This window comes from Mesoplodon mirus (assembly GCF_964341445.2).
Source record: "Mesoplodon mirus genome assembly, chromosome: 1".
In the NCBI taxonomy this organism is placed as follows: domain Eukaryota; kingdom Metazoa; phylum Chordata; class Mammalia; order Artiodactyla; family Ziphiidae; genus Mesoplodon; species Mesoplodon mirus.
The window spans coordinates 74,264,340-74,280,276 of record NC_138976.1 but is presented as its reverse complement, the minus strand read 5'-3'; the positions used below and the strand labels follow the sequence as shown (position 1 = coordinate 74,280,276).

The 15,937-nt window shown below is 39.3% G+C and overlaps 1 protein-coding gene across 2 annotated transcripts in view; it reads left to right on the top strand.

The window, feature by feature from the left end:
• Positions 1-1,214: 1,214 nt before the first annotated feature.
• Positions 1,215-15,937, top strand: part of SMARCA2 (SWI/SNF related BAF chromatin remodeling complex subunit ATPase 2) — a 224,175-nt gene continuing 209,452 nt past the window's right edge. Inside the window, exons 1-2 of one of the 2 annotated variants that reach the window (XM_082632256.1) lie at positions 1,215-1,296; positions 7,174-7,286. The gene's annotated coding sequence lies outside the window, so the exon portion shown is untranslated. The remainder of the gene's footprint in view (positions 1,297-7,173; positions 7,287-15,937) is intronic. The other variant, XM_082632257.1, reaches the window with a different exon arrangement.

Below are 15,937 nucleotides of genomic sequence, written 5' to 3'. Positions count from 1 at the left end.
GCAGTCACCGCTCTTGACCATTTTAAGTGTGACTATTTTTGAAATACTGTATGCCTCATTAAGCTGCACTCGGAAAATGAGAAATTTGCTTTAACTGCATTGTTTTGAATTGCTGAGAGAAGAATCTATCAACCACAAGGTGCCCTGCTGCTGAACTCAGCCAAAAAGCTGTTAATAACTCCAGCAGATGTTTCAGCTTTTTAGGCCAATAGACTCCCTCCTTCCCTGCCCTCCCCTTTCCAGAATCCGATGCCAGTATGACTGAACTCCAGTGTTTGTGGTTGCCGCCCCTGCGGCTGCCGCTGGGGCCAGTGGTCCCGCTGCTGCTGAGGAATGATTCTTTCAACAGCCAGTGGCAACACAACCTCAGCCCTTTAAGGTCAGAATATTATTGCTTTTACTGTCACAAGTCTAAATCTTCAGTGGGGGAAAGGAAGGTAAGGGCACAGAATCAGTATTTCTGGTTGGTTGTCTGTCTTCATGGCCAGTCATCTTGTTTTGCTTGTTGTGGTTTCTCCCAGCACTAAAAGTCCATTTCTCAGACTAATCAGAGTGTTGGGCTTGCTAGGCGGAGGGTCATTCATACACTAGGGTCCCTCTTGGTCCTTGAGAGAGGATGTTGGGTTAGCAACTTTACGAAAGGGGCCTCTGCGTGAAGCTCAGTTTTGTGGGGCTGTTTGGCTGATACGTGAGGCTCAGAATGCCTTGACCCTAGCAGTTCTGCAATATTAGAAGTGTGTTTTATAAATATAGCTGCATCCCTGTGAGATAGGTAGAATATGAGGGCATACAGAGCCACCGCAGGCCCATATGGGGATTTGTCAACATCTCTGGACTGGGATAAACCTGACATCTTAACCTGAAATTAAACATAGGTTCCAAGGCTTTTGAAATGAGAAGAAATTAGAAAAAAAGAGGAGAGGGGAGACCATAACCCCTCTCCCCACACTGCCACCCCTGCCTCTTACTTATTTGAGAGAGAATGCTTTAAGGTACCCCAGTAGCAGCAGGGTGGCCAAGAAAACACAGGTGCACCACATTATGGAATATCACATTGGCTAGGAACACATCTGAACTGCATCTCTCTACGTATTTTCACGCAGAGAATTGCCATTTCAAAGGGGGAAAGAATTGAGAGGCAGAATTAAGTTCATAAATATTTTGTCTCCTTATTTTGATGCAACACAAAGGCAGAATATCCAAGACTCTGTGGACCTCTATTGTCGGCTTCAACATTTGCCAGCTGTGGTAATTCAACCTCAAAATCTCTGCTCTGTGCTGTACTGGCTATAAAAAGTAAGTACTCTGGTGCCACTGTCACCATACTGTTTACATTGTCTCAGCACTGTGTATTTCCCTTTCTCAGGAAAAGCTCAGGAATATGATGCAAGTCTTAAAAAAAAAATAGATTCCATTGTGACTTGGTTCACATCCTCTTCAGTACACATGCAGAGCGCTCATTAATGTTAATGGAATTTGCATGTATGTACTGAAGGGAAAATATAGTTGCCCATGCCTGTGTATTCTTTACTTTCCCATCAGACCAAGCACAACACTGTACGTTTGGGAGTCCAATGGCATCTATATCTTTTAATTCTGAAACATAAGTAACTCAGATTAAAAATTATTCATTCTGAAATGTGGTGTTCCCATCAGCAAATGGGATGGGCATTTCTGCTTAGATAACTATGATTCCAAGAAGCCAGTACCAGATGATGACTCTTTAGTAAAATAAACAGCCAGTGTTGTTATAATAAAATAGGCTAAAAGAAAAACACAAAAACTCCCTACTGAATCGGTAGAGAATGTATTCTCGTTATTTTTTAAAATTCCATATTAATCTTCCCATATGCATCTCCAGAGGAGTGAAAACACAAGATGAGAAAAAGAGAATTGAAAATAATCATTGTTGAGTTTAGATTCCAGATCGGCCAGCAGTGAATATTTGTAATAGGCATTACTAAACTATATGGAGATGTCTGAGACCCATTTAAATCCAGACCATATACTTCATTAGGTCTTGAACTTTACCTGGAATCTTCCACTGCAGGAGATGATTTCCAAGCTATTTTGTTCTTGATTATTTCCAGTCCAAGTAAAAGGGACAATAAAAAAAAGATGCCTCTATACTATTTCCATGATGGATGTTCATGACCAAAATAACTTCACCATCTGATGTGTTTCACAGTTTTAAGTTAAAACAGACCTAGTATAATATGCTCATACATCTGGCTCAGGTGCTGCATTTGCCATATGTTTGTGAAATAATCCAAGGAGATGTTACAATTGCACATTCCCCTTGGGACCTGAATAACATGTGCCCACAAAGAGTTACCTAATTATTCATTCTTGCCAACAACATCCTTTCCTAATAATAAAGGGTGCTTAAAATGAGACAATAGAGCTTTCAATCTTGAGAGATGTCAGTGCCACTTATTGTTTCAAAAACAGAAAGTCTTTTGCATTTTTTTAAATAAGAAAAAGATCCTTGGCCTTTAAAGCAAATAAAATACTCTGCAGGTGGTATATTTGGTATTCTTATGGGAGCAAACTCTGAAGTGCCATCAAGGCTAGTGCTCCCCGAAAGTCATTGGCTGAAAGCCCATGTAGCCACAATGGAAATTAGTGACCCAAAGGTTGATGGTCCCTAAGAAATGGCTGCTCAGGTAATACTACACGTTCATGGAGAACTTTATAATTGGCAAATTGCTTTCATATATGTTACCACATTTAATTTTTACAACGACCTTGTAAAGCAGGTGAAAAGGCATACCTTATTTGGTCTTGCCAGTTGTAGTACTGATTCTTCATAGCACTAATTAGCCAGAAAGGTTAGCATCTTTTTAAAACTTAAAAAAAAAATTTTAGGGCTTCCCTGGTGGTGCAGTGGTTGAGAGTCCGCCTGCCGATGCAGGGGACACGGGTTCGTGCCCCGGTCCGGGAGGATCCCACATGCCGCGGAACGGCTGGGCCCGTGAGCCATGGCCACTGGGCCTGCGCGTCCGGAGCATGTGCTCCGCAGCGGGAGAGGTCACAACAGTGAGAGGCCCGCGTACCGCAAAAAAAAAAAAAAAAAATTTTAGTCTCAACCCATGAGCACTAGTTGCCATAACGCACAATTCTCACTTTGAACCATTGACAATCTGCTTTCTTTCCTCTTTTCCTGCTGCTTACATCCTTTTATCCCATGACTCTCTCTCTCTCTCTTTTTTTTTTTATGATTCTCTTTTGATTCAAAAGGAATAATTTTCTTTTCTTTCAAGGGTTAAAAAGAAAGGAAATTAGTTTAATGATTAAAATACAGGCTGGCCATGAAAATATAAATTTTAATGTAGGCCAGAACAAGGTCAAATAAATAAATCATGCTCTAGGCCTAGCTTAATCCGCCATTAAATCAATTTAAAAGAATGTGGCAAAGATGAAGATATCAGCCAATAATCCTCTAATAGTGTTAATTGTATATTGATTAAAGTGACAAACTATGTGAGAGCTGTGTTTCCATAGGATTAAGCTAAAAGACCCTACATAGCCAGATTAGGTTAGAGGTTCTTTTTTCCTGAAATATAAACCTCAGAGTCAAATAGGATACAAAGGATGAGAGACGGGGAGGAGATTGGCTTCCGGTTTCCCATTTTGTAAATGGGTGTCAGTGCCCAGACATCTGCATTCAGCGTGCGGGTTCAAAACAACAGTTTGTTTGTTTGTTTAAGTACAGTTGACTTACAATGTTATGTTAGTTTCAGGTATACAACATGATAATTTGATAATTTTATAGATTATACTCCATTTAAGGTTATTATAAAATATTGGCTATATTCCCTGTGCTGTACATTACATCCTTGCATCTTATTTATTTTATACCTAGTAGTCTGTACCTTTTAATCCCCCACCCCTATCTTGTCCTTCCCCTCACCCCTCTCCCTACTGGTTACTTGTTAGCTCTCTGTAACTATGAGTCTGTTTCTGTTTTGTTACAGTCAGGGTATGGAAGCAACCTAAATGTCCATTAACAGATGAATGGATAAAGAAGATATGGTAAATATATGCAATGGAACATTACTCAGTCAGGGAAAAAAAAGAATAAAATTTGCCAATTGCAACAACATGGATGGACCTGGAGGCTATGCTTATGCTTATTTCACTTATTCTTAGTGAAATAAGCCATACAGAGAAAGACAAATACTGTTTGTTTTCACTTATATGTGTAATCTAAAAAAGAAAACAAATAAATATAACAAAATCTTAACAATTTTTGATTGCTCAATATATAATATTTTCTGTATATATATTCCCCATGAGAGGAAGAGACAATTATTATACGGAAGTGACTGACTATTGGTCTCTTATTGGGGGTGAGAGAAATGAAAAAGAAAGTTCATAGAAGAAGTGTGACAAATCACCTTGAAAAACAATACTCCACAAAATATTCCTTGTTCATATATGCTGAGGCCAGGGGGAGAAGACTGTAATAGTTTAAAGAGGCCCATGTATCCTTGGCCTTGTCATATGATGAATCTCAGATGAGGGTCTGAAGAGTCCATGAGAGCTGAGAGATCTATTATCAGAAATACTGAAACCTATCTTTTTCTTTTTTTTTATTGAAGTATAGTTGATTTACAGTGTTATGCCAATCTCTGTTGTACAGCAAAGTGACTCAGTTTTATACATATAGACATTCTTTTAAATATTCTTTTCCATTATGGTTTATCCCCAGAGTTTGGATATAGTTCCCTGTGCTATACAGTAGGACCTGTTGTTTATTCATTCTAAATGTAATAGTTTGCATCTACCAACCCCAAATTCCCAGTCCCTCCCTCTCCCTCCCTCCCTCCCTCTTGGCAACCACAAATCTGATCTCTATGTCTGTGAGTCTGTTTCTGTTTTGTAGATAGGTTCATTTGTGCCATATCTTAGATTCCACATATAAGTGATATCATATGGTATTTGTCTTTCTTTTTCTGACTGACTTCACTTAGTATGATAATCTCTAGTTGTATCCATGTTGCTGCAAATGGCATTATTTTGTTCTTTTTTATGGCTAAGTAGTATTCCATCGTATATATATACCACATCTTCTTTATCCATTCATCTGTCCATGGACATTTAGGTTGTATCCACTGAAACCCATCTTCTTGAAGGAGAGTGTCTCAGCAGAGCATATGCACAAGCCTCATCCAATCCCTTTCCCAACACCTACTTCAGCTAATTCATTGAAGTAGTTAGACCCTCCTGGTCAAGGATATTCACAACCATGATCTAGAGATCTGAAAAATGTATACATGTTCTAGTAGTGTTTGGCAAACACGTTCTTATTATAGCATAAATTGTGGTCAGAATGCCTTCCAGTCTGTCTCAAGTTGTATGTGTAACGAAGTGGGTATTCCTAGTTTTAATTTTGGCAGGGCATGCTTTGAGATTCCACAGGCAAATTTTTTCCCATTCTTTGAATGATATACCTTTCAAAAATATATACATTTCCTTCATTCACTAAATGTTTATTGAGCGCCTACTAGTATACTACATGCTATGCATACAAAGTTGAGAAAGCAAGGTCCTGCTCTCAAGGCATTTAAACAAATGAAGAATCAGACTTGCAAACAAGCAAGTACAATGAGATTTGCTAAACTGGGTGATCCACAAAGTTGAATGGCAGATTAAGATAATGCATTTAACTCTGTCCTGGAAAACCTCCCAGAGGAAGAAGAAACATGAATAAGTATTTTCCGGGTAGACAGACGATTTTAAATTATATGTTGTGAGTCATGAGAGGCCGATGATCAATTGTAAGCAAGAGAGTAACATAATCAAATGTTTGTATTTGAACTCTGGGGCTACGACAGAAGGGGGATTGAAAATGGGAATTTCTGGAAACTGAGCAAATGTCAAGAGTTGTATTGCGGTGGTTAAGGGAGTTGATGGACCTACTCAAATAGACTGGTAGTCCCATTAGTGATGAGAGATACGCAAAGAGAAGAATAAATAAAATACATTGTTTGGAATGTGAGAAGGAAGTCAAAGCCTTCCAGACTATAGGCTTGGGAAACTGGAGAAAGGGTCTATAATTCATTAATATACAACATATAGGGCAGAGCGCAGGTTTTGTGGAGTGACTAGGGATGAGCATGAAAGCAGAGAGGACGTTTAGTTTAGTTTAGTTCTGGGCGTACTGAGTTTGCAGTGCCTGTGGAATGTCCAGGTGGAATCATTTTGAAAACAATTTGGAGACATGGGACTAGGGCTCAGAATCAACTGTGGTAGGGACAAGATCCTCCCAAAAGTGACTAAAGTGAGAAAAGAAAATACTTATTTTTAAGAAGGGGTGGAGAAGTAGAAACCAATCAAGGCACCAAAACAAAGGAGTCAGCAGTGCAGAGGTAAATGAGGAGAGAGAGAGAGAGAGAGAGAGATGTCATGGGAGGCAAAGCCAGAACTTCCAAGAACATGAGAATAGTCAGCAGGACAAGCCATGTAAGATGAGAACTAACCATGCTTATTCCATTGGGCGAGTAAGTGCACAGGACAGTCTCAGTGCAAGGATATGGGGGAGAGCCAGGTTAGAGTGGACCAAAGATACAGAGTGCTGTGAATTCAGAGAGAATAAATCTAGGTTGCACTTTGTAAAAGAATAGCCATCAAAGAGAGAAGCATGAGGATGCTTTAACAAATGGCCATTAAATGGTTTTTTTTTATTTGTTTGTTTTCTAAATGAGAGGGATGACCATATTTTTATGCTAAAGGGAACAACCAATAGAGCATTGAAGGTAAGAAAAAGACATTATCGATAAAGCAAATTTCCTAGGAAGGCAGGGTGGAATAATATCCACTGCACCAGTGGATGGAGTTGCTTTTGATAAGAAAACTGTTTTTTTGCTAGAGATGAGGACAAGGAAGGGATGGATGCAGATGCAGGTTGGCTCATGGGAAAATGGGTGGAAAAATGAAAAAAAGCCACTCTTGGTAGCTGCTAGTCCCTAGCTTAGAAACAAGGTCATCCCAAAGAGAGACAATTGAAAGCTTTGAAGAGTGGTGAAGGTTTCAAATCGCAGCCCAGGGAAACGGAAGAAGCACATGTAATAGGACTGCTGAGAAACATTGCAGGAACAACCGAGATTAGTTTTACTCCAGATTTATGGCCTCTGTTCTATATGGTTGTGATTTTTCTTCTTCCTCCAGCAGAGCAGTGCTCAAGAAATGTTTACAGCTGAGGAGGCTCCGAGGGGTTTGCCTGAAGGACATGAAGTCCATCCATCTCTCCAGGTGGTTTGGAATTATACCTCAAGATAAAGGTAAACCATCCAAATTAAATAGTTGAACCGTATTGCTCTGGCCCCTCTTATTTGCTTTTACTGAATTGCATTTTGACTTCGGGCCTCAGCTTCCTTGGGGGGACTCAATGACAAACAGCCATAGGCCTACCTGCGTTGTTAGCACCCCAGGGGATGCTGAGAAAGAGCAGCCTCAAACCCATTCATGTTCCACTCAGGAGGACACAAAGAGTCATTTCCTCTAAACCCAGATGCCAGGAGACAGTTGGGTTTTCACGAGTAACAACAATGTGTTCACTTGGTATAAAGCTAGGAATGGTCAAGAGCCTGGTCTTGACATCAGAATGCTTGGGTTCACATCTAGAATCCATCATCTGTTAGCTGGTTGACCTTGAGCCTTTTAACTTCTCTGTGCCTCAATTTCCTTATCTGTAAAATAACGAAATATTCATACCTACTTCATAAGGCTGCAGTGCGAATGAAGCGAAACAATCATTGTAAAAGTGTTTAACACTGTGTCTGGCAAATCATAAAAGTACTCACTTCGTATTAGCCAGCTTTGTTGTTGTTATGATTATTATCTTCCAACTGCTCTTTTTTGGTTTTGGTTCTGTGTTTTGTCTTCATTCTCAGTGTGGCATGCATTTGCATGTATTAATTTACCTCCGGTCTCCACTTAATATTATTTTTTCCCTTTTTTTCTTTACCCATACTTCACTTATTTCTTCTCTGATATCCACCTATCACAGTTTTAGAATGAGGCAGAACATAAGAAAGTGAATTCAAGGAGGTCTTACACCAGTCAATAACTATAATTCTATCTGTTTTGGTCCATGTTTTAGGAAAAGTTGCAAAGATGAGAAAAGGGACTTGGAACTTTCTTATCCCACATTTGCATTCAGAAATGCAAGTTTTCTTGGAGTCCATTTCACCTGATATTTACTTTTTTAGAACTATTCTTGATTGGCCCCTACAGGGACTTCACCCTAATTCAATATTAGCTCAAATACTTCCATTATAAATAAACAACATATTATTTTATTTGCAGAGGGGGCGGATTACTGTAGTTTGAGAAGCGGTTACAGTTTTGGAGAGGATGAGGGCTGGACTTGGGAGTCAAAGGAACTGACTTTGGATACAACGAGGACCCAGGTCCTTGTCCCCCTTCCCTCTTTCAGGCCAAAAGCTGAAAACCAGAGGGCGTGTGTTGGTGGGCTACTCCCACCATTACAGACCATCCCTGAGAAAGCAGTGTCAGAAGCACAAAAAGAGCCCAAGTACAATGGTTAGTCTTCAAAGGGCCTCATTTATTATATTGCTCAGAGCCCCACAGAGTTGCTCCAAGCTCATAACCGCCACTGATTTCAAAGGGAGCTCTGAACTTGCATACGCTCTGCAAGGCACAGTGCGGGATGAGAAACAGGCTGAGTGGCTTGAAGCCATGTTCAGACATTTTTTAATGTTCGTAAATGTCTTTGGCACCATCACTTTCACACAGAAACCCACTTACCTCCTGCCGCAAAGTGTGAAATAAAGCCATTTTCAAGCCTGGGTAGGGGATAGTCTGGAAATTGGGCTAAATCTTAAAACTGCATGAAGATTGAAAATAGGATTCACAAGCTGGAGCTCAGCTCTCACTAACCCACTTCCAAGCTCAGATCACCATGACACTGTGCTCTGTTAGATACTGTCAGTGCCACCTTTGAAGGGTTAAGGCAGTAAAACGTGGTCATCTCAGTAGCTCCCAATCTAAAGGCCCCAACTCTAAGGCATCCCAGAATAGCTGGTCCATAGGATAGGAGAGAAGCATTCTTTCAATTGGGCCTTTACTGGGACCCAATGAGCACAGCCCTAGGGAACCTCAGGTTAGGTACTGGCATTTCCTGCCACATCTCTCTGCCTCAGGAGATGCTGTAAGTCCCCCCCTTGGTCCAGAAGGTTTGTGAAAGACAGATTAGGATCCATCAAAGTTATTCTCCTGATTACCTGCAGAACAACTAGCTGCTTTCCCCAATTCTGTTTCTGTGGCTTCCTAGTCACCAAGACTAGGAGAAAGAGGTCCCTGAGTGACTCAGAAATTACTTTCTATACTCCAGGAAGCTCTGATACAGGTAATTCTCCAGGAAACCTCTGGACGGCTCCGTGAGGACCCTGTTTTTGGAAGGATACAGAAAAAAGGTGTCCTTTTTTTTCATTATTTTTTAAAATTTATTTATTTATTTAGGGCTGTGTTGGGTCTTTGTTTCTGTGCGAGGGCTTTCTCTAGTTGTGGCAAGCAGGGGCCACTCTTCATCGCGGTGCACGGGCCTCTCACTATCGCGGCCTCTCTTGTTGCAGAACACAGGATCCAGATGCGCATGCTCAGTAGTTGTGGCTCAGGGGCCTAGTTGCTCTGCGGCATGTGGGATCTTCCCAGACCAGGGCTCGAACCCATGTCCCCTGCATTAGCAGGCAGATTCTCAACCACTGCACCACCAGGGAAGCCCCAAGGTGTCCTTTTATGTTCACTGTTCAATAAATATTCCTTAAATCTTGGACAGTGTATTATTTTGGGTGCCATCTTTAGTAAGAAAGAGAAAGTTATTTACTTGGAAGAAAAGGAGTTAAATAATGAGACATTAGATGTGGTTCTTAGAAATCTAGAGATGTCCTCTATAAGTTTAAAATGGCAGTCTCTTCTCTAAAGTTCATCAGGAAAAGAATTTGTCTACTCACATCCTCACTATTTTGTCATTCCTTCAACCAGTACTTGCTGCACACCTGCTCCATGCAGACGTAATTCCATTTGCTGGAATTCAGTAGTGAACAAAGCAGACAAATGTCCCCTCAGTTAGCTTGTGTCTGAGTGGTGAACACATAGGATAACAAAATAAGTAAGAAAACCTTCAAGCTCATGTTCTGTACACACTGCATGCTGTTCACTTACACATAAGATCTGTGGTCTTAGATGAGATGTAAAGGTAATGTTGTTTGACCAAAAAAAAATCTGTCGAAGGCAGACAGCAGAAGCAAGAAGAACTACAATTCTGAAGCCTGTGGAACAAAAACCACATTCACAGAAAGATACACAAAATGAAAAGGCAGAGGACTTTGTACCAGATGAAGGAACAAGATAAAACCCCAGAAAAACAACTAAATAAAGTGGAGATAGGCAACCTTCCAGAAAAAGAATTCAGAATAACGATAGTGAAGATGACTCAGGACCTCAGAAAAATAATGGAAGTCAAAGATTGAGAAGAAGCAAGAAATGTTTAACAAAGACCTAGAAGAATTAAAGAACAAACAAACAGAGATGAACAATACAATAACTGAAATGAAAACTACACTAGAAGGAATCAATAGCAGAATAACTGAGGCAGAAGAATAGATAAGTGACCTGGAAAATAGAATGGTGGAATTCACTGCCATGGAACAAAATAAAGAAAAAACAATGAAAAGAAATGAAGACAGCCTAAGAGACCTCTGGGACAACATTAAATGCACCAATATTCGCATTATAGGGGTCCCAGAAGGAGAAGAGAGAGAGAAAGGACCCGAGAAAATATTTGAAGAGATTGTAGTCAAAAACTTCCCTAACGTAGGAAAGGAAATAGCCACCCAAGTCCAGGAAACACAGAGAGTCCCAGGCAGGATAAACCCAAGGAGAAATATGCCAAGACACATAGTAATCAAATTGACAAAAATTAAAGACAAAGAAAAATTATGGAAAGCAACAAGGGAAAAACAACAAATAACATACAAGGGAACTCCCATAAGGTTAACAGCTGATTTCTCAGCAGAAACTCTACAAGCCAGAATGGGGTGGCATGATATATTTAAAGTGATGAAAGGGAAGAACCTACAACCAAGATTACTCTACCCGGCAAGGATCTCATTCAGATTCGACAGAGAAATCAAAAGTTTTACAGACAAGCAAAAGCTAAGAGAATTCAGCACCACCGAACCAGCTTTACAACAAATGCTAAAGGAACTTCTCTAAGTGGGAAACACAAGAGAAGAAAAGGACCTACAAAAACAAACCCATAACAATCAAGAAAATGGTAATAGGAACATACATATCAATAATTACCTTAAACGTGAATGGATTAAATGCTCCAACCAAAAGACACAGGCCTGCTGAATGTATACAAAAGCAAGACCCATATATATGCTGTCTACAAGACACCCATTTCAGACATAGGGACACATACAGACTGAAAGTAAAGGAATGGAAAAAGATATTCCATGCAAATGGAAATCAAAAAAAGGCTGGAGTAGCAATACTCATATCAGATAAAATAGACTTTAAAATAAAGAATGTTACAAGAGACAAGGAAGGACACTACATAATGATCAAGGGATCAGTCCAAGAAGAAGATATAATTATTATAAATATGTATGCACCCAACATAGGAACACCTCAATACATAAGGCAACTGCTAACAGCTATAACAGAGGAAATCGACAGTAACACAGTAACAGTGGGGGACTTTAACATCTCACTTACACCAATGGACAGATCATCCAGGCAGAAAATTAATAAGGAAACACAAGCTTTAAATGACACAGTAGACCAGATAGATGTACTTGATATTTATAGGACATTCCATCCAAAACCAGCACATTACACTTTCTTCTCAAGTGCACATGGAACATTCTCCAGGATAGATCACATCTGGGGTCACAACTCAACCCTCGGTAAATTTAAGAAAATTGAAATCATATCAAGCATCTTTTCTGACCACAACGTTATGAGATTAGAAATCAATTACAGAGAAAAAAACATAAAAGACACAAACACATGGAGGCTAAACAATACATTACTAAATAACCAAGAGATCACTGAAGAAATCAAAGAGGAAATCAAAAAATACCTAGAGACAAATGACAACAAAAACACGACTATCCAAAACCTAGGGGATGCAACAAAAGCAATTCTAAGAGGGAAGTTTATGGCAATTCAGTCTCACCTCAAGAAACAAGAAAAATCTCAAATAAACAATCTAACCTTACACCTAAAGGAACTAGAGAAATAAGAACAAACAAAACCCAAAGTTAGTAGAAGGAAAGGAATCATAAAGATCAGAGCAGAAATAAATGAAATAGAAACAAAGAAAACAATAGCAAAGATCAATATAACTAAAAGCTGGTTCTTTGAGAAGATAAACAAAATTGATAAACCTTTAGCCTGACTCATCAAGAAAAAGAGGGAGAGGACTAATATCAATAAAATTAGAAATGAAAAAGGGGAAGTTACAATGGACAGCACAGAAATATAAAGCATCATAAGAGACTACCACAAGCAACTCTATGCCAATAAAATGGATAACCTGGAAGAAATGGACAAATTCTTAGAAAGGTATAACGTTCCCAGACTGAACCAGGAAGAAATAGAAAGTATGAACAGACCAATCACAAGTAATGAAATTGAAACTGTGATTTAAAATCCTCCAACAAAAAAAAGTCCAGGACCAGATGGCTTCACAGGTGAATTCTATCAAACATTTAAAGAAGAGCTAACACCCATCCTTCTCAATCTCTTCCAAAAAATTGCAGAGGAAGGAACACTCCCAAACTCATTCTATGTGGCCACCATCACCCTGATACCAAAACCAGACAAAGATACTACAAAAAAAGGAAATTACAGACCAATATCACTGAAGAATATAGATGCAAAAAATCCTCAACAAAATACTAGCAAACAGAATCCAACAGCACATGAAAAGGATCATACACCATGATCAAGTGAGATTTATCCCAGGGATGCAAGGATTCTTCAATATATGCAAGTCAATCAATGTGATACACCATATTAACAAATTGAAGAAGAAAAACCATATGATCATTTCAATAGATGCAGAAAAAGCTTTTGACAAAATTCAACACCTATTTATGATTAAAAACTCTCCAGAAAGTGGACATAGAGGGAACCTACCTCAACATAATAAGGGCCATATATGACAAAGCCACAGCAAACATCATTCCCAATGGTGAAAAACTGAAAGCATTTCCTCTAAGATCAGGAACAAGACAAGGATGCACACTCTTGCCACTATTATTCAACATAGCTTTGGAAGTCCTAGCCATGGCAATCAGAGAAGGAAAAGAAATAAAAGGAATACAAATTAGAAAAGAAGAAGTAAAACTGTCACTGTTTGCAGATGACATGATATTATACATAGAGAATCCTAAAGATGCTACCAGAAAACTACTAGAGCTAATCAATGAATATGGTAAAGTTGCAGGATACAAAATTAATGCACAGAAGTCTCTTGCATTCCTATACACTAACAACAAAAATCAGAAAGAAAAATTAAGGAAACAATCCCATTCACCATTGTAACAAAAAGAATAAAATACCTAGGAATAAACCTACGTAAGGAGGTAAAAGACCTGTACTCAGAAAACTATAAGACACTGATGAAAGAAATCAAAGATGACACAAACAGATGGAGAGATAAACCATGTTCTTGGATTGGAAGAATCAATATTGTGAACATGACTATACTACACAAAGCAATCTACAGATTCAATACAATCCCTATCAAATTACCAGTGGCATTTTTTACAGAACTAGAACAAAAAATCTTAAAATTTATATGGAAACACGAAATGCCCCAAATAACCAAAACAGTCTTGCGGGGAAAAATGGAGCTGGAGGAATCAGATTCCCTGACTTCAGATTATACTACAAAGCTACAATAATCAAGACAATATGGTACTGGCACAAAAACAGAAATATAGATCAATGGAACAGGATAGAAAGCCCAGAGATAAACCCACACACCTATGGTCAACTAATCTATGACAAAGGAGGCAAGAATACACAGTGGAGAAAAGACAGCCTCTTCAATAAGTGGTGCTGGGAAAACTGGACAGCTACATGTAAAAAGAATGAAATTAGAACACTCTCTAACACCATACACAAAAATAAACTCAAAATGGATTAGAGACCTAAATGTAAGACTGGACACTATAAAACTCTTAGAGGAAAATATAGGAAGAACACTCTTTGACATAAATCACAGCAAGATCTTTTTGATCCGTCTCCTAGAGTAATGGAAATAAAAACAAAAATAAACAAATGGGACCTAATGAAACTTAAAAGCTTTTGCAAAGCAAAGGAGACTACAAACAAGATGAAAAGGCAACCCTGAGAATGGGAGAAAATATTTGCAAATGGATCAATGGACAAAGGATTTATCTCCAAAATATATAAACAGCTCATGCAGCTTAATATTAAAAAAACAGACAACCCAATCCAAAAATGGGCAGAAGACCTAAATAGACATTTCTCCAAAGAAGACATACAGATGGCCAAGAAGCACATGAAAAGCTGCTCAATATCACTAATTACTAGAGAAATGCAAATCAAAACTACAATGAGGTATCACCTCACACCAGTTAGAATGGGCGTCATCAGAAAATCTACAAACAACAAATCCTGGAGAGGGTGTGGAGAAAAGGGAACCCTGTTGAACTGTTGGTGGGAATGTAAATTGATACAGCCAGTATGGAGAACAGTATGGAGGTTCCTTAAAAAACTAAAAATAGAATTACCATATGACCCAGCAATCCCAGTCCTAGGCATATAACCTGAGAAAGCCACAATTCAAAGACACATGCACCCCAGTGTTCATTGCAGCACTATTTACAATAGCCAGGTCATGGAAGCAACCTAAATGCCCATCGACAGACGAATGGATAAAGAAGATGAGGTACATATATACAATGGAATATTGCTCAGCCATAAAAAGGAACGAAATTGGGAGATTTGTAGAGACGTGGATGGATCTAGAGACTGTGATACAGAGTGAAGTAAGTCAGAAAGAGAAAAACAAATATCGTATATTAATGCATATATGTGGAACCTAGAAAAATGGTACAGATGAATCAGTTTGCAGGGCAGAAATAGAGACACAGATGTAGAGAACAAACGTAAGGACACCAAGGGGGAAAGTGGAAGGGGGGGTGGTGGTGGTGGGGGGGGGGTGGGATGAAGTGGGAGATTGGGATTGACATATATACACTAATATGTATAAAAGAGATAACTAATAAGAACCTGCTGTATAGTGGTTAAGAATCTGACTGCCCATGCAAGGCACTTGGGTTCGAGCCCTGGCCTGGGAAGATCCCACATGCCGTGGAGCAACTAAGCCCGTGTGCTACAACTACTGAGCCTGAGCTCTAGAGCCCGCAAGCCACAACTACTGAGCCCACGTGCCACAACTACTGAAACCTGCGCGCCTAGAGCCCGTGCTCCACAACGAGAAGCCACGACAATGAGAAGCCCACGCACCGCAACAAAGAGTAGCCCCCACTCGCCACAACTAAAGAAAGCTTGTGCACAGCAACGAAGACCCATCACAGCCAAAAATAAATAAATAAATAAATAAATAAATACATTTATTTAACAAAAAAGAACCTGCTGTATAAAAAAATAAAAAAAATTCTCTGTTTTTGTCTCTCCTCCAGAGGCCTATGAGTAGATACAGCCATATAGACAGATGAAGCATCACAAGTAGTTTCTAGAAATTTATCAAGTCACATCTATCCACAGTAGCATCCCTAAATGTCTCTATCATCAATGTAAACACATTTGACTAATCTGTCTTCACTTACTGCTATCCCTAAATACTTCATGCAAAATGCCAGCCGGCTGCTTCCGTTCTTTCTATCACAAAAGGAGACAA